Source organism: Sphaerodactylus townsendi, linkage group LG09, assembly GCF_021028975.2.
Source record: "Sphaerodactylus townsendi isolate TG3544 linkage group LG09, MPM_Stown_v2.3, whole genome shotgun sequence".
In the NCBI taxonomy this organism is placed as follows: domain Eukaryota; kingdom Metazoa; phylum Chordata; class Lepidosauria; order Squamata; family Sphaerodactylidae; genus Sphaerodactylus; species Sphaerodactylus townsendi.
Genome location: NC_059433.1, coordinates 51,749,152 through 51,776,007, shown reverse-complemented (window position 1 = coordinate 51,776,007; position 26,856 = coordinate 51,749,152). Strand labels below are relative to the sequence as shown.

General features: G+C 42.2%; 1 protein-coding gene across 2 annotated transcripts in view; it reads right to left on the bottom strand.

Moving 5' to 3' along the window:
• The window catches only part of MAPRE2 (microtubule associated protein RP/EB family member 2), a 111,449-nt gene extending 96,150 nt beyond the window's left edge, over positions 1-15,299 (bottom strand). The window contains exon 1 of one of the 2 annotated variants that reach the window (XM_048507513.1): positions 15,059-15,299. The gene's annotated coding sequence lies outside the window, so the exon portion shown is untranslated. Of the gene's footprint in view, positions 1-4,618; positions 4,630-15,058 lie in introns of those variants that run through there. The other variant, XM_048507515.1, reaches the window with a different exon arrangement.
• Positions 15,300-26,856: the final 11,557 nt, after the last annotated feature.

The window sequence follows — 26,856 nt, the reverse complement described above, 5'->3', positions numbered from 1 at the left end:
TCGCTGCGTCTCGTCTCATTCATTTGCGTCGTCGTAACGACTTCAGTAAACTGTATTTTGGGAAAATATCATCAATCATAATTTTGATTTGAATTTCTTACAGCATATTAAATTTGACCTTATAACCCACATAATAGAAAGATGTGCAAAATTCTTTGTGTATTAGGTGAGAATTCTGTATAACTAATCATTGATGACTTCTAATTTATATCCTGTGCTTTTAGATAATGCTACAGCGGAAAGGTCTTAACCTTGATGATAAGCTATGTAGAGAAGTGTGGCCTTTATGCACACACTACTTGCCCCGTGGCTGAGAAGCAGTCAATTCTCTAACTTTTCTTCACAGTGAGGTTTTTTCCTGTTTACACCATTCTTTGTTTCCCTGTGTTTTCTTGTTTATACAAGGTCCCCTCCTGCAAAGTGCCCCCGGCTGAACCAATCTGCCATTTTGCCTGTCTGGCTGTCTACTTATTGTTTGCACGCAACCTCCATTTGGGGAGGTTGCCTGCTCAGGTTTTTTTTGTTGCCATCTTTGGTCTAGCATAACCTTGCTAGACCAGACTTATCAATTTCATTGGGTTCACCACTCCTGTGAGAGACCTTCATCAATAAAATAACAATTAAAAATCCCTTCTGAGCATCCTGAAATGGTGGTCCAGAGAGTGGAAGGGACTAATGTGGTCTGGGTAGAAGGAGATGAGGATGAGCAAGAAAACCTGAGGAGAGTTAAATGCATGGTGATGTCCTTTGTTTTCCCTGCAAAGGGAGAGAAAAAGTCATACTTCAAGACTTTTCAGAAACAGTGGCGATTCTCTGATCTGAAAGGAATGTTTGCTTACAGCGAAGGAGATCACACATGTGCAAATGGTCTACTTTTTTCAATTTAAACTAAGGTGTTAATTTCTATGTAGCCTTAGTAGAGTGTAAAACAAAAACAAAAAAACAAATGTACCCTGCTCACAATTTTGTTTTGCTCAAACCATTAGCTTTCCTCAAACATTTCATTAGCTCTGTGTATGTGTTAAGTGCTGTCAATTTGCTTCTGACTCATGGCAGTCCTGCAATCAATGTTCTCCAAAATGTCCTATCATTAACAGCCTTACTCTCGTCTTATAAACTGAAAGCTGTAGCTTCCTTTATAGAGTCAATCCATCTCACATTAAGTCTTCCTCTTTTTCTGTTGCCTTCAACTTTTCCTAGCATTATTTTTTCCCCCAGTGACTCTTGTCTTTTCATAATGTGACTGAAGTACGGTAGTCTTGGTTTATTCATTTCAGCTTCTTGGGATAGTTTAGGCTTGATTTAGTTTAGAACCCACTTTATTTGTAAATACATTGGGCATCCACAGTATTCGTAATAATCTCCTCCAAAACCACATTTCAAAGGAATCTACTTTCTTTTTGTCAGCTGCCTTCATACCCATACGTAAGAATAGGGAATACCATGGCATGAATTAGCTGTGTGGTCTTTATTTTGCTCTGTCATATCAGATTATGAAATTTAGTATTTAATTGGGCTGTGAAACAATTACTCTTTAAGAATCTAACCACACAATAGATTTTTTTCCTCTGGGAATATTGCTGGGCTAGATCAGCAGTCATGTTTGTGGACACTGGAAGTGTACTCAAGCCTCTCCCCCAACCATTTTCTTGCCAGGCAATGTCCATATGGGGTGTTATCTGTGCCACTGGGGGCTCCCGGTATACTGATGGAATACAAATAAGTTTTCCCAAATAGTATTTCCTGGGCCTGTTTCAGATGGGGGTGGGGTTTAAGCACCCTCTTCTTCTATATTACGATCCCAATCCAAATTGAGTCTACACACACTGAGAGGCACACACTGCCATAAAATGCCTGCTAGCCCACCCTGAGGACAGAACAATTTAAAATACATTGTATGATTAGACCTTCAGACTCTTATGAATGCTAATTTGACATAGAAGGGATGGATCAGTCACACATTGCAAAGCTATTCCCAATGCTGAGTACCATTATAACAAATTAAAATGCAGTAATATCCTCACCTTTCCTAGTGAATTTCTCATTTACTAAAAGACACTAGAAATAGCTGATCTGTGGGCAGATTTACACAAGTTATTTGAGGTGTGATAATTATAGGCATTTTCTTAAATGTACAGTCATTTCCCTTAATAGAAACTCAAAAGATCCAAAATCCTGCCTGCTTTTATGCATGCTCAAAGGTTACCTCCTATGGTCCCGCAGTGCTGGGGCAGCAACTCTGGATTCAGGCAATGTAAGGATCTCAGTCAAGCCCTGGGCCAACACTGGGATCATATCCAGCAACTGCTATTAGGGCCAGTAGTGCTATCCACCTCCCCTGTTTTAAGTGGTGGTATTCTTTTGTCACAGAGTAGTGCCACAAGTGGAAGAATGATCTCTAAAATTTTCCACTATATAAACTATTAAAGTTATTTTAGGTTCTGATAGGATAGTGAGGAGAAGTGACTGTGTGAAATCTTCTGTGTGAAAAACAAACATATGACTTCTAGGCTAGCTTCAGGAGCCCTGCAATGTCCATGCACCAGGTTCCTGTTCGAGCCTTCTCAGAGTAAAGTACCGCTACCTATTGGAACTACACCATACTAGTGTATATAGGCACTTGCAAAGGGAAAAATATGGAAACATGGAATGTTCAGACATTGAATAGCTCGTACTTTCCTTATGCAAGTTCACATAGTGAGGTTATCACTCCCTTTTCAACTTTTAGCTGAAGAAGCCATGTCCAAGGTAAAAACACATGATGACTCAACACATTATTCACAATTGATGTTAATATTATCAAACAAATAATGTGAGAACTGCAACCCTCACAAAAGCTTCAAGGTAGTCGTCTGTGCAAGCACTAGGTCATTACTGACCCATGAAGTAATGCCACCGCATGATGTTTATTAGGCAGACTATATTTACATGGTGGTTTGCCTTCCCCTTCCCCGGTCATCTACACGTTACCCCAAGCTAGTTGGGTACTCATTTTACTGACCTCAGAAGGATAGAAAGTTCATTCAACCTTGAGCTGACTACCTGAAACCAACTCCTGCTGGGACTGAGTTCAGGTAACTTTTATCATATGCTCATCACATGAGTTGAAGTCTAGGGTAGGCATGTTTGCCCAGGAGACTACCCTTACCATTGCAACATAGCAATTTATGGAACAAAATTAATAGCAGAGATCACAAATTATAGACATATTTTGTTAAACTACAAAAGACAAAAAAAAAATAACCTGCTTACAGTTATTCCCCACTCATACCCCATCCCGCCTCATACACACACTGTTATGATCCAGTCATCACTCTCCTCTATTGTGCACACAGATTTCTTGTAACATTGCATATCAACTTCAGGTTTATGATCCTTCTATTCAGAACCATTTGTTATCCATGTCCTCTGAACCTTTCTTCTCCAATATTCCCTTCCCACACATTTTAGTGTCTTCCTTTTGATGAGTTCATGTGCAGTATTCCACCTTTATGTAGTTATGAAGGGTTTAAAAGATACTAAAAAACAAAACAATGGTAGTGTCACCTTCCATATGGACTATCTGCCCCGATTCAATGCTGTTGGAAGTGGGTTTTTTCCCTCCTGCAGCAAAGCCTGGATTGCCACCATGTGAGTGGGAACATTTGGATTTTCCCAGTCCACAGGGCAGCCACAATGGCCATCCCCTGCCCCCCCCCCCCCACACACACCTTGGAACTTTTTAAAAAATCAGCAACTGAATATCATTACAGCAATATAATAATCTGTCTGTCACGTTCTCTGAATCCCTAGCATTCATCTAAAAATTTCTCTAGCCCTTGCTGCAGAAAAGTAACTGAAAAGGCCTTTTTCTACAACAAAGAAACTGGAGTTTTGTTTTTTTTAAGCTGAGAATTCAGAGAACCTGATAGACAGATCATTATAACAATTATCATTTGCCAATTAAGAAAAACCTGCTCTATGTGGGAGAGAATGGCTGCTACTGGGGAAGGGAAACCTGCCATGTGGAAACCTTAGTGCCACTGTGCTGTATTGGCAGCTAAAGCAGCAACAGAGAAACTATACAAGTCTGTCCCTATATGGAAAACACTTTTTCCTCCATCCATGATTCCACCTCCACTTCTCCAGTGCTATCCAACATGTGATCTCCCTTTCCTTAGATTCCAGCTCAAAGAGGGTTTTTTGGGGGGGGGAGGGGAGACACTATACATTCTGCACTTAATTACCAATTATTCCCCCAATCCTACAGTTACACAGACCTCTTCTTTTATCATGCTCATTAGATTATAATCCCACTGGCGAAGCAACTCTGTCATTTCTGGATTCTGTATAATGTCTGACACACATTGTTGATAGGCTATTATTAGTAACCTAACCTTGAAAACACAACCACCAGACGGCTGACAGATTGCCAACAAAAACTATTTTAAAGTCAGACTTCATTTTAACCATTATTAATTAAACAGAAAGTGCTTATGCAGCTGGAAGATAAGAGTTTTCTTTCACATAGGCAAATTAACTCCTTCCTAACACACTCAAAGAAGTGAAGCAAGCCAAACATTTGTCATTCTATGTTCTGAAATACACCCAAGACTAGATGTAGCCCAGTGTTTGTTACCTCCTCCTGCCACAAGCTATTTGGGTTTCCAAAGTGGTAATGAACATACCAGACCTCAGTTTGTCTGGTTTAGACAAAGCTGTGAGAACATGGATTTTAAACATACTGTGATTAAAACTGTGGGCAGTTTTAAATGTTGCCTGCCCTTCACCCATTCATCTCTTTCAATAAATTGTCATAGTCCACAATCTACCCCTTCAGTAGAGTTGAGTTCAACTTAGTTCAACTTAGTTCAACAAGTTCTCATGCCTAAATTCTGGCTCCAAGATACCTCTTGGAACAATAATAGATTTCAGTTTGTTGTGTATTGATTGTAAGAGCAGACTGTCCTTTTGACAGATTCATGGTGTGTTGCATTCCAAATAGAGACATCCAGTAAAAGACATGAAGGCATGTTACTGAAACAGTAGGCCATAGAGTGACTGGAATGATTCTTGTTTATTAAGAAATTCTTGCTTATCAGGGTGATGATAGACATTCTATCAACCCAATCCAGTTGGGCGTGGGCAGCTAGGGCTCCATGGCAGCTAGGGATAGTACTGCCAAGGCATTGCTGTACCACCTCCAAAGGTTTCGGGAAGTGCAGGAAGGAGAGAAATTCAAAAACTGTCCTGCTGCCCAAATAGCACCACAGACCAAATAGGCTTATGCCATGCTTTCCAGGGGCATACATATTGGCTGGGGAGGGGGTGTTCCTGGGCTGGAAGCCCAGCTCCATCCCCGGTAATATCCCCAGCCCAGCACCCACCAGCATAGCCTCAGGCTCTTCCATATTTGGGCATCACAGAGCTGTGTGGTGTCCACCAGCCAGAACTATTCCTCTTTCTGCTGGCATAGGTGCCCCTTACACCAGTGAGTAGGCAAACATGCTGGTGTGACCTTGCGCCATTCCCAGGACTCCTTTCACCCCTCCCCCCCCCCCCAAAATTGGGCTGCGATGTAAAAGTACACACACTTAGGAACACACTATTTGTCATGAAAATAAACTCATGGGGATGTAGGAAGTGTGAGCTTATCTTTCTCAGCTTTACTTTCAGTTTTATCTCCAAGCAATTAGTTGCTCCTTATAAGTTTTCCTAAAAGGAATCCATAGAATTTGAGTGGGACCACAGAAGTGCTGATTGCTTTAGCAGAGGCTTGGATGTTCTTCTAACTGTAACTTATAATGTTCAGAGCTGCAAGTGTCATGGACTGTATAGTCATCTGCCCAGAAATGGAGCAAAAAAGTATGACAGGAATTAATGGGGTTGAGAGTGACCTACATATTATTTATTTTAAAATAAGGTTTTCATCTGCTCATGCTACTGCTCATAAATTAACTGTAAAGAATACAGTTGAGGAGCTACTAAATATTCCGAACACTAGTATGAATAATGAGATGTTAAACAAATGTTGTTTGGCCTTCTCTTTCTACAAGTATTCCTCTTGAATATTTTTTACTGGTCTTCAGTACTCAGGATGAAACACTCTCAGAGCTTCAATCATACTCCTCTTCCACCCTCAGACATCTATTTCTTTTTGAGTCCTGATGCATTCAGCTGTATTTCCAACAAAATGTTATAAAAAGCATAATATGTTGTAAAAGGCATAATCCAATTCTGATCTAGGACTGGAGCTATTATTTAAAAATTCTGTATCATCAGTTGACAGAATAAAACCAATAGACTGTTTTAAACTTCCTCCTCAGTTTAAAACTAGAACATAATGCAAGCTAGAGAAGGTGCATACAAGTGCAACAGGGTGTGTTTCTTCTATCTCAGTCTACCACATGCATATACATGGTAAGATTATTATTGCTCCTGTAAAGACTGCAGTGCCCTGACCTGGATTATAGCCCAGGTTAGGCTGATCTCATCACCTTTCAGAAACAAAGCAGGGTTAGACCTGGTCAATATTTGGATGGGAGACCACTAAGGAATACCAGGGTCTGATGCTGAGGCAGGGAATAGCAAACCACTTCTGATCATCTCTTGTCTTGAAAACCCTACGGGGGTTGCCGTAAATCAACTATGACTTGATGGCAAAGAAAAAAAAGGCTGTAGTGTGTGTTCTAAAATGTATAGCTGTTTAGAAATATTGGTGCAGTTTGCAAATGTGCCTCTCCACGAAGCAGGATTTCAGAGTTGACAATTGAACCAAATGGAGTTTGGTACAGATTTTCCCTTAAGTTGGTGATTTATTTTGTTCCTTGATATCAGCCATTCTGGTCCCAATGAAAGCAGTGAACTGAGTAGGGCATTCTAATGATGCAGGGTGTGTCCTGCTGACATTCTGCTAATGCAGAGGCCTCTTCACTGATGGGATGTACTATCCGTAGCTGAGTGGAATGGTTAAGACACAAACCTATTAAATTACAATTAACTAAAATAATTGGCTCAGTTGATTTCAACGAAATTTAGTCAGTTGAACCAGGACCTATTAATTTTACTTTATCTTTGCCTCAGTAAGAGTGAAATGTGTGCGTTTTCAATAGAAAGAAGCCTCTGCCCCATACTGCTTATAATTCAAACTGCTGTTTAAGAAATCCCAGTTAGCCTGAAATAAGAATTAAATAAATCCACATAATATCTAATTCAATCCTCAGAGAGAGAAAATAAAACAGTTTGTATCCTGCTTCTTGGTTGTATAGCCTCAGGAAAACCCCAACTAAAATAAAATATTGTATAATTTGATAACAGTGTCCTCATTTTTTGCAACTTTGTTATAGGATTTCTACCATTCACAAACAGAGTATCACAGTGGTTACAATAGCTTCCTATATAGCAGCATCTGCTGGGGCATTTTCAAGGAAAGTTCCCTTTAGCAATATTTAGCAATCAATGATTTTTGATATTATGCAACACACCTTGTTCTTTCCCTGTGATTACTTTGGTGATTTCAGATATCTGCTTGGGAAGCTGACATGCTGAACTTCCACATGCCACCTATTTCCAAGTAACATGCTAGCTGGATTAGAACATGGGGTCACACCAACTATCTTACAGACCCTGGCTACAGATTCCTTAGCTAACAAATAATTCTTCTGTGAGTTCTTTCCAAGGTTCCAGGCATTGTTTCTGAGGAAGCCAACTGGTTGAAGTATCCTTATTCCTTCTGGCAGTTTACTTTTTAATCTGCTTTCTTCCTCTGGGCATATGAGTGTGTAAAGTGCTATCAAGTCACATCTGACTTATGGCAACCCAACAAGGGGCTTTCAAGGCAAGTGAGTAAGCAAAGGGGGTTTGCCTTCAGCTCTTGGCATAAGCAACTCCACATTGTATTCAATCCTAGGATAACATTCTAAGGGAGATGTTAAACACAGCTGCACTATCTGCTTGATGTAAACTTTACGGAGGGTTTCCATAAAACCTTTCTATTTCAGCAGCAATTGTGATCATGTGAGCTGACTGCACAATACATCAATCACAAAGCCTTGCCAAATAGTCAGGCATCTCCTTTCCCTCCAAATGGATGCAGAACCATTCAATATCAGCAGGATCAAAAGGATAGTTACAATGACAGGTGTACAGCTGGGACATAGGCCATCAAACGTTCACTTGACAGTAGCCTGTATCAATAGTTTGGGCAAAGAAATTATCAATAAAGTAGGACTGATTGTATGAAATTAACTGTGAAGTCCAAGCTACGGGTTCTTGATTTTACAGGTCGTGAATTTCCATAGTATAATAAACAGTGCACTGCTTCTGACTTCAAGACATGGGCTAACAAAAGCTGAAAAAAATGTACAGGTGGAGTTTAGCTAGTCCAGGAACATGAAGCCTTACAAAAATGTGAGATTATGAATGAAATCTACTGCTGTTTATGACTAACTATAATTGAATTATTCTGCCACTACATTATTGTTAAGTGATATTATTGAAATTGGGTTCTTTTATTTCAAGTAAGCCACCTCAACAGCAATTGTTTCTTGTCATTTACTTTTTATTAACAAAATTTATATCCTGCCTTGCTGCCCGTACAAGGGTTGCCAAGGTGGAATACAATTTTAAAATTTACATGACAAAATACATTATAAAATCATTAAAATACTACCCCCAAACATACAACTTGAGAAGAACTAAAAACATAGTCAAAATTAATATACAAGTTAAAATACATACAAAAATTAGGAAGGAGGGATTATTGAGGGAGTGCCAAACAACAACAACACTTAATCTACTGATGGAAAACAGCAACCACAATCTCCTTGAGGAGAGTGTTCCACAGCTTTGGTACCATGGCCAAGAAGGCACTCTTCTGGGTTGCCACCCACCTCATCTTGGAAGGTGGAAATACCCAAAGCAGAGTTGCTGAAGATAACTATAGTGGTCCAGTGAGTTCATAAAGAAGTAGGCGGTCCTTCAGGTACACTGGTCCTAAACCATATAGAGCTTTTAACATTAGCACGAGCACCTTGAACTGCACCTGAAAATAATTTGGAAAGCAGTGCAGATGAGCCAAGACTGAAGTGATATGGTCCCTACAGCCTATTCCAGTCATCATCTTGGCTGCAGCATTCCACACCTAATGAAGTTTTCAAACACTTCTCAAAGGCAACCTCCTGGAAAGTACATTGCAGACATCTAATGTAGATGTTACCAGAGAATATACTACAGTGGCCAGGTCTTTTCTGTACAGGAGAGGTTGCAGCTGGCTAACCAGTCAAGGCTGGTAAAAGGCTGTCCTGGTCACCACTGCCACTTATCAAGCAGTAGGATTGAATCCAACAGAATCTTCAAATTGCTAACCTGTTCCTTTAAGGGGAGTGCAACCCCATCCAGAATAGGTGACACCTCAAATTCCAAGTCAGATCTTCTGCCTACCGGTAATGATATAGTATATACATGTTTTTAGAAACATAAAACAAATAATCCAGGACAGAAGGATTATCTACACAAATATCCTGTATCTTCAAAATATTAATATTGGTAACTAGATGTCAATCTATATAATCTTGATTTTGGAGCATCAAAAGCAGAGATATTAGATATTACAGATACCTACAAAATTCAAGGTATTGTTCAGCAAAATAATCTGGGTAAGAAAATAATAGCACATGATTTGTAAGAAAAAATATTAGCACATATTTTGGGAAGTTAATTGCACTTTTTGAAGAATGGTTTCTGCACATTTCTAAGGTATTGCATAGTGGAATATAAGAAGCTGAATATACTGTATGAAGCCAACACTTGGCTGATGACAATATTAAGTTAGAGATGGGCCATTACAGATGGTTGAGGAAGATACTATTAATATTTTAGAAAGATATCATGCCAAGCACAAAACTAGCGGAGTACAAAGAGTAGGATATGGCACAAAGTATCAGTAGAGATAACTTCAATTATCAATACTATAATATCAATACTATTACTAGGAAATTAATTCCAATTAATCAAGTAGGAATAATTTCTGACTAAATGTGTTTAGTATCAGGCTGTGTGAAAGTTGTTACATGAACACTGAATGGAAGAGAAGGCTTGCCAAGTGTTAAACTGAATAACAAGAGAAAGAAGAAACTTAAAAGGTTGAGGTAGCATTGCCAAAAGCATCAAGAGATTGTGTGGTAGAAAATTCTGCTTCTATTCAACTACTGCAAACAGTGAATAACTAGTAAACTAATGGACTGACCAATAAAACAGGTGCATAATTAAGGGATGTGTGGGTAGAGCATTGGATATGGATGGCAAATACCACATACAGCATTTGTTCATATTCTGTGCATGAACTTTTACATGGAAGTTAGTGTCTGGCACAGAACGTGGATTCCCAAGAGTTTCAATTTTCTTTAACAAAATGTATAGATCTCATGGTTGTACAGGGAGGCAGCATCACTAGTGTTCAAGAAGGAATATTTCAACATTCTGTATATTTAAATATTCCTCTTGGGATCTTCAGCCACTTTTCTATAAGTCTACTGAGCCTCATAAGCAAGTCTACTAGATATGCCGCTAGATATGCCGCCACACAAGCTCTTCGACATCCGCTACTCATGTCTCTATATTACACAATTCAGAATGGCATCCAGCCCTTTGTTGACATTAATCAAACCTCAAAAACTTTATTCAGTGATTACAAAAGAGTTCTAGAACCAGCTACTGATCTTGGGGAAAACACTGCACCCCTCAAAAACTACTGAGCCAAGCCTGATAGAACAATCTGGGGGAGAACCCCAGGTACAAATTTGCATAATACCAACATCCCAATGCAGACACTCCTTTGAAAATGACAAAGGAAGTGGGTGGATTCACAAGTTTAAATGAAGCAAGTCAATATAAATGTGAGCCCTATCAATCAAATCCCTAAAATCAAGCAATTGCCTATTTAGATGTTAAGTTGCCACAATCCACCAAGGTTCAATGTGAAGCAGAAACATCTACAAACATATGAAATCTCTTTGAAAGATGGAAGCATATCCCTGAAGTAACTTTTGCATATCCAATCTCTTATCTGAAGAGTCTTGTAACAAATCTGAAAGGCAATCTAGGCTTGGTTATTAGACATCTGAGAAAAAAGAATTCCAGGTGGCAGTCTGTCTGGGTTCCCTTGACATGTATACTTATTAGAGCTGGAGCAAAGAAGTTTGGCATCTATAAGCTAACAAAGGTGATCTGAATTATATGCGAGAGAACATCCAGTGTTCTCTGCCTATCAGATGATTGCCTATACCTTTTTCAGAATGAAGGTGAGAGTGAAGTCATAGTAGTGCAGGAGGAAGTAGCGTGCTTCCTCCAAACATGAACTCCAAACATGAAGCCATCACTTTTGCCACCCACGCCCACTGCTGCTCTCATCCGCCTGTCTGCTCACCTTACTCACCACTCTCCTCTCCTTCCCCTCTCATTCTTGGCCAGCTAACCCCTTCCCCAACCCCTCCTCCCAACCCCCCAACCCCCCAGCAGTCTCCATGCCACCCACTGCCACCCCAGCCTGCCAGCTGGGAGACATGCAAGCTCCGTGGGGTATTCTGCAAAGTAGCATCTGGTGCTGTCACTGGGAGACTTGAGCCACAGAGAGTAAGAAGGAAGGCAGCGAGCCAAGAGGCCCCACTGGCTTGGCATCAGGGTGGTGGAAAACTGGTTGGTGGGCCCAGAGAGGCCGGCAGGAGAGCCCTACTTGCTCCTGAGGGGGAGGGCAGGGGAAGTAAATCGCTGCTGCTGCTGCTGCTGCCACCACACCCTGTGCCTGCCAAATGTGTGTGTAAGGAGAAGGGGGTGGGTTTTCAGAAAGAAATTAAGAACAGCCACTAAGGATTCCCCCAAAGGCGTAAAGTCAGAAGTGGCACCGAATGGTCCACCTTCAGCAGCACCCAAATCCAACCTCGTCACTCCTACATTCCCACTCAAATTCCACACTAGGCAGCACTCACTCTCTCTTTTCCCTTCAGTGAACGGGCTGCACATAGGCTCCCAGAAGAGCTGGAACAGACAAAGAAAGAGACAAATCTTCCTCTTTTTCTCCCCACCGAACTCACCCACCTTCCCGCCTATCAGAGCTCCTAGGGCCATGGTGGCGAACCTATGGCACTCCAGATGTTCATGGACTACAATTCCCATCAGCCCCTGCCAGCATGGCCAATTGGGGGGATATTACAGGTGCTTTCAGCCTGCAGGCTCAAAGCACAAAATCAGCCAGTGTGATGAACTTTGGAAAATCTCCCTACTGCTCCATTTCCCCCTTTCCCAGTAAGATGGCTAAAATTTTAAACAACAAAATATAATGTATCACAGGGACACTATATAACAGCTGCTCCCACCTTAGGACACTATATAACAGCTGCTCCCACCTTCGAGTTGTACACTGAGAGTGCTGCAGTTATATACTGATCTCCTTTAGAGAAGAAATAACAGATTACTGCATTGGCTGTTTGGGCCTTCTCTATATGTTGTTTCCATGACAAGTGAAAATGAAAAAGTATTCCCCGATATCAACATTATTTAATTTGCTCTAACTTTTGTCCAATGATTTACTTACTTACTTATTTGTTTGTTTATTTATATTTTTAGACCGCCCTCCCCAGTAGGCTCAGGGCAGTGTAAATCATAATTTAATATATAATTTAAACATAAAACAATAATTCAATCTGCAATTTCCCAGTTATAAATTGGAAGTTGATGACTCTTGGTAAAAATCATAACCCTGGACATGTTGTAAGTGATTTCCAAATTCCACTACCCAAAAAACTGAGAAAAAGATTTTAACAAATGCTGAAGACCAACAGGAGTACAGGAGAGAAGATAAATATCATCTGCATTTAGCAGTACAGGAATTTCAACACTAGCGAAAGAAGGAAAGTGATGATTGGAAGATTTCAACTTTGAAAACAGGTTCTTTAGATATATAATCTGTAACCCCATTGATTGCCAGGCTTTATTCAGCTGATCTGGCTGGTCAGGCAGGTGTCCCCTACCTTCCTTACCACTTCATGTGCATCCTGCCCAAATCTGCTACTCAGTGGAAGAGGAAGACCATCTCAGATTGAAGGAGTGTACCATTCTTTGGTTAAAGGCACAGGGGAATCTTGGCTGCTAACTAGATGCTGATGTCACATCAGTTAATGTTCAGTTCAAACAGCTGAGCACTTTATCCACTGAATCTTTTATTAAACCCACTCTCACATTGTCTCACTGTTTTCTAGTTCAGCAAGCAGAACTAACTAAAGCTCTTAGCATAAATAAAGCAACAACCATTGTTGACTTTTAAACTAGAATAATACTGAGATTCAATGTAAGTCAAAACAGCCAAAGATATGGAAGTAATATAACTAGAAGACCTACAAGTCACATACAAATGCTTGTCTCTGGGTAGCTGAATAATGCAAAACCACGAGGCGGCTGGGAGTAAACTGCCAGCACTGGAAATGCTTTTCTTTGCTGCTGTGCTCATTTGTATGACATTCAGGCCCCCCTTCCTACTGGACTTGGTTTCTTCAAGAGATTTCTGTACAGATCAGCCTGACGTAATTCCCCTCACCCCAATCCCCTCATGTGTATGTGAAAAAGAAGCTTAATCTTTCCAGCCTCCAAATCATATTTAGCCATTAGACGTGAGTGATGAATTTAGCTGTTCTCCAATATGAATGCATGTCTTAAAATAGACAACTCTGGCAAGTAAATCCCTGTGCCCAATGAAATCAAATACTCATATACCAGATTTTGCTGCTGCTTGCCAGGGGTATTTTTTGTGTATGTATGTCTTTGCCCATCAATCGAAAGAAACCTCTGTTCACATGATCCAAATGGCTTAGGTGTATACAGTTTCCTCTATGCTGGGGGAGTCATCTCCCCCATACAATACATATAGTGAGGTATGAAGCATATAAAGGTGTTGCAGCCCTCAAAACTGCTGTACCCAGTACAGAAGTGGCTCAGAGGCCTGCCCTTTCCTGCTTTCTTCCCCAACTGGCTTGATTTAGGAGGGAATTTGAGATGGTCTGGTCTAGTCTAACACTTGGCTTGGATTAGGGCCACAGTTTACAGAGCCTTATGCACACAGCAACCGGCTGCAGAACTGCATGCTAAGATTCTGTCTGCCAAATGACGGCTAGGGGGGCTTTCAGGGGCTTTCAAAGGTAGGTGGTAAATTTAGAAGAAAGGCCTAAGTTCACAGACTTTAAAATACATTGCTCTATGGCAAGTCCAAAAACCACAGCCAGTTTTATCTGTAACAGCACTTGGGCAGGGTAAAGATTCAGCTAAAAACACTAAGCAGTCAGGGCCAAATTAAGCAGTTCCACCAATGCAATGGGAGCAAGTACTTTGTCTGCCCATTTGAAATTAAGTACGTTGTTGAACAAACCAGGCATTTCGAGCTAAATGTGCGGCTCAGACTTTGTTTGGCTGCTTTCTTACCAACCCTACATCCCGGTCCACTAACTGTACCTCTCCGTGACTCAAACCCGCCAAGCTCTGCCCCACCTGTAAAAGAAGGCGCTCAGCTCCATCTCCTGCCAACCTGGCACCGACCTCGGGCGAGATATTTTTCAACTCACAAGTTGGCAACCCAAGGAAGGGGAGAAGGAGGTCCCATCCTCGGCCCAGGCAGCTTGGTTGTCAGACTCCCGCTGGGGCTGGCAGCAGGCGCGCTCCTCTGCAGACAGGGCTCCTTTGTACCTCTTGCCAGCTGCGCAGCGCCGAGCCCCTCCCTTCCCGCCCAGGCGAGAAAAGACTCCCCTGTTCCTCTTTTAAGTGCCGCCACTTCGCTTGGCGCCAGGAACGGCCCCACGTCGAGCCCTCGCACGTCCAGCCTGGCGCGTCCCCGCTGCCAGCGTGGCAAGCCCAGTCCACACCGCAAGAGCACCCGAAGCCACCCGGCCAGGTACAAGGCACTCCGGGCAACTTCGTGACGCCCGCCCGGGCACTCCCGGAGAGCTCCCCCTACTGCCAGTCACTCCCTGCGCCTGCTGTGCCGGGCGCTGCGCCCGCCGCGGGAAACGCGGGACCCCCTTGCCGGCGCTTCACTCACCTGCTCCTGCCGGGCTGGGCCGCCGCCGCCGCCGCTTGTGCCGCTTTGCCTTTTGTTTTCCGCTCCCTCCGTCTCCGCTTCGACGGCCGCTCCACCCCAAGAGCCACGTGAATCAGTCGGGCGGGCAAGCCGGGCTGCTCAGGGTATGGGCGGGCCTGGCGCGCGGCAGCGGGGGGTGGCGAGGGGGAGCGAGGCCGACTGTCATAGCCCGGCCCAGAGGAGGAGGCGGGAGTGGAGCGCCTGCGGGGCTGCAGCGGAGGCGGGAGAGTTCGGTCACGCCAGCGATCAAGTGAGCCCGCCTGCGCTTCCGGCTTGCTCAGTCATCGCCTCCGCACGCCCAGGCAGCAGCGCGGCCGCACGAAGAGCTTGTTTTGGTTCGGTGGAGCTGCGCTTCTCTGGCTCAGGGGCAACTCCCAAAGCGACTAACTGGTTCCGGTGTCGGACTGACATCTGGGCCAGCCCGCTCCGACTCTCCGCTCTGCCATGGAAGCTTGTGGGTGGATGTTCCTGGGTTGGAAGCTTGGTGATGGATGGTGCAGTAGTGGAAGCTTGTGGGTGGATGTTCCTCGTAAGGTTCCTGGGAGGGTAAATGGAGTCGCGGACTGATGTGCGCCACTCTGACCTCCTTGGAAGAAGAATCGAATAAAAATGCAGTCAAACCATAAACGGTAGCTTCATATCTTAAGACTAGCTAAAATGGTGAACCGTATATATGCAAGCTCTCAACTAGAACTCTTCTTCAGGCAGTTAAGGGGAAATACAGTTGATGGGGAAGATGCTGGTAGACATGAAAAAGAGCCCCTGTAGTTTAGGAGTCTTAAAATGAGTGAAGTGTTATCGCAGACTTAGTATAGATGGACGTTAAAAAAAAAACAAATCCAACCACAACAGGTTGCACCAAAGGCTTCTGGGTAAAAGAAGCACCTATATAGTACTTCTTAATGTCAATCATTTTGTGGGACTCCATCCTTTGAATGTATAATGTGCACTGTCAAGTCGCAGTTGACTTATGGTGACCCATAAGTTTTCAAGGCAAGAGACATTTGGAAGTGGTTTGCCATTGCCTGCCTTTGTGTGGACTAAGATAGTTCTGAGTTTAGGTCACCCTGAAGACTTCAAGTTGAGAAAACAAACCCAGTTCACAAGATAAGAGTCTACTGCTCAGATGGAGGAGTGAAGAATTGAACCAAGCTCTCCAGATTAGAGTACACTGCTCTTAACCACTACATCATGCTAGTTCTCTGTATGAATTACCCTGTCTTCATTTTATTGTTTTCTAATTCTGTAATTCATCTTGACTCTGTAATGAGAAAAGGAGGGGTATCAATGAGGTAATATTTTATTTATTTACTTCATTGATATCCAGTGGTGGGATCCAAAAATGTTAATAACAGGTTCCGATGGTGGTGGGATTCAAACAGTGGTGCCGCTGCACACACGCACCTCCAGTCCCTATTGGGCAGGGAGGTTGCTTTAGTAACCCCTTCTCGGCACTCAGAAAAAATTAGTAACCACTTCTAGAGAAGTGGTGAGAACTGGTTGGATCCCACCTCTGTTGATATCCTAATGGGGACCTGACACAGCTTACATTGTTCTCCTGTTAAGTAGTTCAGGCTGAGAGTATGTAACTGGCCCAAGGTCACTCAACAAGCTACCTTGGCACAGTAGCAATACCAACCTGGACTGGGGAAAAAAATCAATTGCTTACCTTTAAACACATTCACCTGTTGCTAGACTTGACTGGTGGTGCCTTTTTGAAAGTCTTGATGGGAAGGGAGTGGATGTTGTTGTATTTGCATGCTGAAGCCAAATCTAGTGCACGCCACCACTAGGTTGTGCACATGAAATTAACAGAGCCAACATGGGTAAGTTTTTCCCCAAGGTGCTAACATGGGTAGGTTTTTCCCATGCTGCAGTAGCTGTGAGAACAAAAGTTACACTCATTGCAAGGAGAGGTTATATTCAATCACATTATTGACAAACCCTGTAGCCGTTTTATCTATTAATACTTTATGAAGCTTAAGAGCGACACTCCAGCCTGTGCTGAAATTGGCAATTTTGAATTAGTTTTGCAACCACTTGTCTATGTTGTACAATTTTTAACCTATCCCCCATTTTCTTCCTCAACAGGGACACAAAGCAGTTTATAGTGTTATTCTCTCCTCCTCTAGTGAACCAGATTTGCTTCCGTACTCATACATTCCTGCTAGGTGACCCTGGGCTCGTCTCAGTTCTTTGGAACTCTCTCAGCCCCACCTACCGCACAAGGTGTCTGTTATGGGGAAAGGAAGGGAAAGGAGGAAGGGAGGTATAAATCCAAACTCTTCTTCTCTGTTTAAGCCTCTGAAAGCCTCTGAGCAACAATGATGCTGTGCGTGTATGTGAAACTGAGATACAGTGACTGGTCCAGGTCACCCAGCAAGTTTCATAGGAGAGTGGGGATTTAATCTGGTTCTAGTCCAACACTTGAGTCCTGCATTGTCCCTTCACCACCATCTCGAAAGCTATCATCAGCACAGTCCTTTCAATAATGGCATAAAATACAGCATTCATTGTTTGGTTATGCTAAACATTCAGAACGGTTGGGAACTGGAGGGCAAAGTTCTTCCTTAATGGCCAATAATGCACAAGGTGTCTGGGGCATCTGGGGGCACGAATGTTGCAGCAAGATTTCTTGTATGGACATATTTCCTAAAGCCCCACTTTCACTTTTCATTCTCTCCACAGCAAACAAGACCACTTACAGCATGACTTTTAATTTGTCTCACTACCAGACCAGGCAGATTTGCCAGTGAGCACAGCTTTGCCCTGGACATCTTCCCTCCACTCACAGCCAGCCTACCTAGCTCCACCATTCCCACTTTCTCACACTGCTGTCCAAGCCTTCCCCCTCTCCCCTGTTCCTTGTTGCTGGCTCTTTGCTGCTTCCCTAAATGCTCATATCGAGATATTGATATTTTGATTTAATAATAACAGAGAAGGCTTTTGCAATGAGCAGTACAAGCAGGGGATTTGGGGGGGGGGCCTCCACCCCACCTTCCCCAGTCTACGTCTGCCCTCCCTGATGACCAAGAGGTCTTAAAAAAACTATATTTTAAACACACCTTTATTTTAAAAGAAGCCTCTCTCTTCTCCTGGGGCAGGAGCAGTAGCAGCAAGTGTGGGGCGGGAGGCAGGAGGGGGAGAGAATATCAGGTCTAGACATGGTCTCCTTCAGCATCATGTGGTTCAGGGAACTGCTTTGCTTTTTTCATTTGTGGGGGATTATTTTTGGGAAGGGCTACAGTATCGATATAACTGCATTAACAGAAATATTGATATAATGATGATTTTAAAACTTTTACAAATCCAGCCAAATGTTGGCACTATAGGGTGTGACAAAATCTGTGCCTTTAAGACTGAGTTGATGGGCAAAGTTAAGAGACTCATGAGAAACAGAGATCTGCTAGAGTTCTCCAGAAAAAACTGCACAGCAAGAGTGAGTGCCTGCTTATGTGTAAACAGAGAAATGCAAGGAGACCCCACTACAGTGCAGTGAAAAGCCCTGAGGTAAATGTTCAATGTATAATGGACCAATGATTACCAATGATTATACGGGGACGGAGGCTACTCCTGGCCTGATTTTGCCCTGATCTGGCTGGCCAAAGCTGACCTGATCTCAGAAACTAAGCAGGTTCAGCATAGTTTAGTACTTAAATAGGAGACCACCAAAGAGGTCCAAGGTTGCTTCGCAGGTGTAGGCAATGGAAAACTGTCACTTGCCATGAAAGCCTGTGGGGTTGCAATAAGTCAACTGTGATTTAACACTTTACTCTTCGACGCTACCTCCTGGGAGCCAGTTTCTTCAGATAGGATGCAGATTGCTTTGATCAGGCTGGTCTGGACTGACTGCCTTCCCCCCTCTCACCCACCCAATGTGATCTGACTCCTCATGCCTTAAATTTGAGTGCACCTGACCTATACATTGTTTGAGCCCATCTGGGGAAGTATTTAAAAATCCCTCCTCTAGCAAAAGTCAGCATGACTCAGTTGCTGTTGCTGCTGTACAGGTTGTGAAAAGCATCTGATCATAAGGCTGTAAACAAAGAAGACATTGATGGGGAGAAAAATAAAACTACTGAATAGAAAGCAGAGAGCTCTTGTGTCAAATAAATCAGGAGTCTAGTGTCACCATAAAGATGACCAACATATATTCCAGCATGAGTCAGAGTTATTTATGCTGGAATATATTTTTGTTCATTTTTAAGGTGCTAGTGAACAAAGATAAAAACCTTTCATGAGTTGTAACTTTTCATAATTATGAACATGAATATATAGTATAATTGACAATTCTAGCATCATTTCTTTTCTTGGGTATGGTCTGATTTTCAAGTTGAAAATCCTAGTTCCTCTGTTTTTCAGGTTAACCTTCATCTCTTTTACAGTTTGTCAAATGCTCATCTTCTGATATGAATCTTGTTAGCAGAACTGGAAGGCTGGATGGAAGTATAGCAATTAAATACTTCATTCAGGGATATATTCCTTAAATAGTTGCCTGAAGAAGTATGGACTTAGTGCTTGTCAGTCCAGTACACTCACTGTTCCTTAGATGTAGGGTGACAACTGTAATATTATCTATTACTGATACTCTCTCATTTGCATATCCCATAAACTTCAGGCAAGCTAATTATCTAATTAATTGAAAGAACTGAGAATAGCTCCTCCATAAACTGGGCCACAGCCTGGAAGGGAGATTCCACTGAACTGAGAACAACCCTTTGAAGAAGAAAATTTTTCACACATTTGACATCTGACACAGGTTCTGCAACTTTGCTGATTTCATTTGATATCTAAGAATTTAGATCTGTATTCACTAGATTCTTCTTTGACAGTAACTGTGATAAGCAACTCCCTGAAAGCCTTTTTAAAAATGCACAGATTACAGATTAAAAAGTGCACAGAATGTTAAGATTGCACATTAATAAAATAACATAGAATTAAAAAACCCACTCTATTGAAAGTACAAACAGAATCAAGAACACACAGAATTAAAAAGGTACCCAGTCAAATGTGATAGAACAGTTTAGCCTTCATCAAATGCTCTCTATAATAAAACTATATCATGCGTATTTCTAAATGCAGTGAATTAAGTTGTCATCTGTACCCACTCTGGTTGGCCTTTGTAAAGGACTAGATGCTCCTTTACAAACTTTGTTATTTCTGGAAATTATGAAAGAGAACTTAGTATTTATTGTTAGAGTGGCTACCTAAAAGAACTATTGATCAGTTTGCGTACTTTTTAAAGCTTCTTAAGAAAATTATGTGTTTTTTTAAAGCTAAGGGTCAAACCACATGCAATGCTGGGAATCCATGCTCTGGAAACAGTAGCCACAAAGACCAATATGAGCTAGTTTCTGCTACTACCGTAACAGTTGGCCCACATCTATGGTTGGCATCTTCCAAGGCATGTTGTGGTAAAATGTGTTTTTCTTAGGAGCAAAGCTACCAGACCCCAGCCATACAGCCTGGAAAACGCATTAACAGCCAGTTGATTCTGGCCACAAAAGCCTCCAACAATATACTATTCACAACAGCTAGGGCAGTGGTTCTCAAGCTTCCTAATGCCGCGACCCTTTAATACAATTCCTCACATTGTGGTGACCCCCAACCATAAAACTGATATATATAAAATATAAAAAGACCATTTTCTGATGGTCTTAGGCGACCCCTGTGAAAGGGTCGCTCGACCCCCAAAGGGTCGCAACCCCCAGGTTGAGAACCACTGAGCTAGGGGATGCTTTTCATTTGTCTGAGATTTTGGTCACTATTGCAATGACAAATTATTTGGACAATCTATGTGCAAAGGTAGTGTTTTCAATTCATTTGCTACCACAAGAAATGAAACAAGGAGATGAATTAGACAGAAATATATTAGTTATATTGCAATACTGAAGGCACAGCACTTAAAAAAATTAATCAGTTATTTCTTAATTTAACATAATTCCTGGACATGTGTTTTAAATCTTGTAAAAGGGAGTCACACAAGGAATTTAACGAGCTATGCTCAGAACTAAGGACTTCTTTGAGAGAAGGAAGTGCTTCCATGTGATAGGCAGAATTCACAACTGCAAGGTTCTTAATCCATCATCTTCAATGAATGTAGAAGGGTGTGGCTGTACTGTTAGTGATTAAAATTGGATACAAAAATAGCATTTGATAGGATCCAACCCCCTTATAAGTGTAGTGGTATTTTTACACTAATTTTCTTCTTGTTTACTATAAAAGCTGAGGCTTTCTTTTTGAAATGTTTCTGCTGCAGTTAGCTTGCAAGCCATTGAACATGTTTGATAAATAAAATATGCATTTTAAACTTTGGGGGTCGGGCAAGTGATTTTTTTTGGTACGTTCTTTGTTTGGGGGGATTGGTAATAATGTTGCTCAGGTGAAAGTGGAATTCTGTAGGGGTTATCGGTATTTAGTCTGAACATGGGCTATTTGATAGACAGTCTACTTCCTGTTTATAGTTGTTCATAATAAATAGACAATTTTCATAAACGTTCAACATTTTTCAGTCAACAGACCAGTTTACTATGAATAGAGTGACAGAGACACATTTGAGAAGTACACCACTGTTCTTTGTTAATTAATAGTGATTCCGCATCCAGCCAGACTCTGCCTGGTACTAACTCAGTGAATATCATGTCAACATTTAGTACATGAATGGTGTGTTTTAAATAAAAAGATACAAATAAAAAGATATCTCAAATGCTTGCTAGGAACTATTTTCTGAAAGGCTGTTTCCGCCTTACAGACGGTCGTTGAGGGCGGGCCGGCCCATCACCGGCAAGAATTTCTGCCGGCGTGGAGGCGGGGCTGGGCCGCTTCAAGCATGCAAGCATAGCGGACGGGCCTCTGGAAGAGGCTCGCTTCCCTTCCCGTTCGAGCTCATACGAACCGCTTGTCCCGGTTCTTGCGTTGCGCTGGTGTCGGCGAGTTTCGCTTCAAGCCCGCCCTCCAACCTCCAGGGGTCGGAGGACAGCTGTATGGGCTTCTCGACGTACAGCAGGCCCACGACGGGACTTAAGCTAGGCTCGAACGGCACGGAAATAATACAGTTCAAGCTCTAACGGGAGACCCCGGCGTGCTGTTCAAGCGCAGCATGCGCCGGAATTTCTTGCTGTTGAGGGAAAACAACCCTTTAAAGGATTTGTTTTCAGAAACAGCTTCCTGGGGAGGGAGAGCTTTACGCCAGGTCAGCTACTTCGCTGCTGTAGCAGCGAAGATGCCGCCTATCGAATGGCTCGTATTCCTGGGAACGGGCGCTTTTACCGCTCCTCCTAGGGCTGCCATAAAGAGGTCAATCGGGAAACGGCCAAAGATTTTCATAGCTATTAGTTATAAGCTATATTCAGAGGCAATGCACCTTTAAACAACAGTTTTTCTTCAAAGCTCACACAGCAACATAACTAGCAGTGTAGAAATTAGAAAAAGAGGGCCTGAATCTTACAGCCTGATCTCATATACTCTCCATAGAAAAGCTCGGTCTTAACCTGCCTACAAAAAGCACAGGGGACACCACAGGGGAACCAGTTCTAGAACAATAAGTTTGACTTAGTAAGAGAGAGAGGTCTTTTCCACGCAGCACAAATAAAATGTCTTCAGGATGGAAAAAGGAACGTTTTTGTAGGGGTGCGTTAGCGAACCCAGTAGAGCCTCAGAAAGTGCACAGGAATGCCTGTGCCATCTGTCCCCTCCTGGGCTCACACTTACGCGCATTACAAGACCCCCCAGACACCCAGGTCACAAGATACCTGAATGTGGATTCGACCCAGACAGGAACGTTTCCCCCTGCACGTACACAGCCCTCCGATGAGTCATGAATTGCGCAACTTTCTCCCGCTCTCCCGCCTTCCCCAAACCCTTAATAAAGGTGCCAGGGACCCCAGTTCGGCAGACTAGCTAGCTCAGCTGGACAAGCCGCTGGCTTCTCTCCACCGGATTCTTGATATCGCTGCATCTCGTCTCATTCATTGCGTCGTCCGTAACCACGTTTTGGGGAGAAATTCTACACAGCTTCCCTCCTGAAATGTTCACAAAGTCTATTTCAACCCAAGACAGTTTTCTTTGAAAATGCTAAACTAGCAACTTTCCCCCCAAGACAGTATCAAGATATTTTCTGCTTATTTTGTAGAGATCAGGGAATGTCTGATTTCTCCTCCTCAGTTTTGAAACTTTCGTCTTCATTTTATTTACTGCTTGCCACCCACTGTTTCTGCTGCTTCAGTGATTTTCCATGCTGTCTGCCTTTTGCTGAAGTCTCCCAGGAATGTTTACTCATCTGACATCAAGGCTGCCTGACATTTCTGTAATTAATGTACATTAACTATCACCTGCTCATTACGTGTGTCATTTTTCCTTTTTAAAAGAATTGTCTGTGAGCTATCTTTGAAGCTAGAGACATGATATGAGAATCAGCTATACACTCAGATTCTGAGTCTCCATACATCTGTAGCTTCAAAGATACCTCACAAAAATTAAAAAATTGAAAGAACCGTTGTCACTGGAAATACTTTATTTTCCCAGACTATGCAGAAAAAAGTGGTTCTTTTAATAGTGTTTGCAAGATGTTTTATTAGTGTTGTGCGGAAAAAGCCAGAGAGAGAGAGAGAGATGCAACACTGATGCTGTGAATTATTTTACACTGCATGCTTCCAATGGGAAACAGACTGCTGTGAGGGAAAAAAAAGGTCAAATTTCAATTTGTGCTCTAGAGAAGTCTGAAACCTCATCAACTTACTTCCTTCAGCTTATCAACTCTACAAACTGGTTTGTTATCTGAAAAATAATAAATTGTATTTAGGTATTGCATAAGGAACTTTTTGAAGCCAATGTTGAAAAAGGACACAACACAGCAGATTTCAGCATGATCTCTTTCCCACAGAGATTGTTAAAGGAGCTTATGGTTGGCTGGGTCATGCATTAAAATATTAAAATATTTGTACAAGGAACAGTATTATAATAGCAGGCATGTTTAAACAATTACTGTCATGAACACGATGATGGCCACAAGGGGTGATAGGCTACCTTCTTAACAGGTTATCTTCTACTAACATTTACCATGATCTGCGCATACATCTGATTATTTAGAACTCTCCATTACAATGGAAGCATTCAGTCTGAATGTGCAAATGATGTGCATGTGAAATATTCCCATTCAAAGAAATGAAGGAGAAAATAAATATGGGTAGGGAAGGCTTGTATATGCATTAGAGCACATTTTTCTGTCCAAGTGTTACGTTTTGGGGGAAGGGAGCTGTATTTAGTCTGTTGTGGCAAAAATGAACTGGAGAATCTGAACAACACCAGGAGGCTGTGTGAGTTAGTATATGCAGAGATATCTAAAACCGAGGGCCTTGGTCCTCTGGAAGAGCATTCAAAATGCAGTTGTCAGATGGACCTCTTCCTTACTAATGCTGAGCTTAGGAAAAGAAGTTCTGTGGGTTGGAAGCAGATGTACAGCATAGGTTATTGATGCCTCCCCTTTGGAAAAGTTTGGTATACAAAATGAGGGGTTTAAAAATATACCTCATTAATGTTGGGTCACACAAATATTCAAGTGATACTTTAATAATTAAAACAGTAGCCACTTATCTGAAGCATGGGAGAAGGGAGGGGTAAAAGCAAGTTCATCCATCAATTTTAGCACAAAGGTAGAGGAAGATTCAAACCAGCTCTTGTTAGTAGGTCTTTTAACTAAAGCAGAGATTCTGTTAATCCATATTCTATATCAGATTCCCTTTCTCTCTTCTCAACCCATATTGTAACCTGCATGAATCTGGTATACTTTGAGGTTACACAGGGAGTTCAAGTATTTATTTTATTTATGACTTCATGTATTTAGCCAGTGAACCTGCCTTACCCAGTGAACACCAAAGAATTGTCCCCCCCTCCCCCACTCTATTCTATCAAGTAACACTATAGCAGTGCATGTTGATATGAAGATTGAACAAAGGAAGCTTAGGCCAGTGTATTTCAAAAGAGAAATAAAAATCCAGACATGATGGGGGGAGGGCGGAGTGTGGCAGCTGCTGGGGGTGGCACAGTGAAGGCAGTGCCATGCCACCACCAAAGGCACTCCAGGTGGCATAGGCAGGAGGGAAATTCAAAATTCCTCCTGTTGCTCAGAGCCCCAACGCTGGGGGAATTCCCAGCACGAATGTCCAGTGGAAGTCGACTAATGTTGGCTACACCCCTGGGAACACCCCTGGAATGCCCCCAGTTGAACTGACCTCCAGGAAGAAGCTGACAATGCTCTGGGGCTGGACTCTCTTCTGGCCTAGCTGGCCCAGCTGCCTGCCAGTTTGCCCTCCCTGTGGTGTAAGTGCTACTTATGCCACAATGAGGGCAAATACACCATGGGGAGGGCAAATGCTTCATCACGCTGCAGTCCCACACCAGCTCCTAAAGCCATGGAGCTGCCCATATGGTAGCATAGAATTGGAGAAAAGAAAAACCTAAAGCAGGAAAAATTATTGTAATTGTTTATACAGTACCGATCTATGTATGCTGAAATTAAAGAACAAACAGGTTGCTTATGCATTTTTTGAATTTACTGAAAATCAGCTTGGGAATAATACAGTAATTTAAGAATGTAATCAAGGAATAAGATAATTTGCTATTTTGTTTTTCACCACAAATAAAACTCTATGAATCCTAAACAATTCAACACAACATTATTCCTTTTTCTGTTTGCTCATAAAAAGTGTTATTACTTTATTGTATTCTCAAATTAATGTTACTTTCCCTGGTGCCTGTGAAACAGTTGATTGAAAATGAAGAGATGCACAAATCAAATAAAAGAGCCTACTTCCTAAACACATTTGAAAAATAACTGCGACTGCTGGAGGGATGGGAGGCAATGGAGAAAAACTGTACAGCATTGGCTTACGACACAGTAGGCCTCTTGTGGGTACATCACACTCACAAACAGAACATTCAAAGCTGCAGTTTGGATGCCAAAATAAAAGTGCTTGTCATTATCTGTTTACTTGTCCCTAATACATGTGACAGTTGCTGGAACAGAAGAAGAAAAGCCTCTCTGAGAACACTGCAAATTGAAAACATGTTATTTCCTATCTAGGGTTGCCAGCGCAAGGTTGGCAAACGGTGGCAGACTTACCAGTTTGGTAGGGGAGCTTACTGGTGATGTAATAATATTGCAAGCTTTGCCCAAATGCTAGTGTCCCCGGGGATGTGCTGACATCTCTTCTGGGAATGTGGTGAGTGACATCAACACATTGGGACACTGCCCATCACCCAGATTTTGTTACTTATTTTTTCTCCTGCTGCCCATACCATCCAGCCCACCAGTTAAGTTCTGCCTTTCAAGATCTGCCCTCTGTGCTCCTACCTCTGAGGTGGGTGGTGACTAGAAACAGAATATTTTTTGTGGTAGCACTTTGCCTTTGGAATGATACCTGGCTTCAACTTTGCTTCTTTTAGGCACCAGGCTAAAAACACATCTCTTTATGTGTTTTTAATTAGGGATTTTCTTATTAATTAGGGATTTTCTTATCAGCCTTTTAAGAGTAGTCACCGTTCTGTGGACAGTTTTTAATGCTGCTGATGTCTAATGGCGTGTTTTTTTTATACTGTGCTTTCAACTGTATGCTGCCTCAAGAAATACTCTGAAGAAGCAGCACAGAAATATTTTAGATGAATAAATATAGTTTCTTACACTATCTTTAGCTGGATAGATATTTTTAGACTGTTCTGATAAATACTACAGGTGTCCACCTTGAGATACTCTGCTCTTGAAT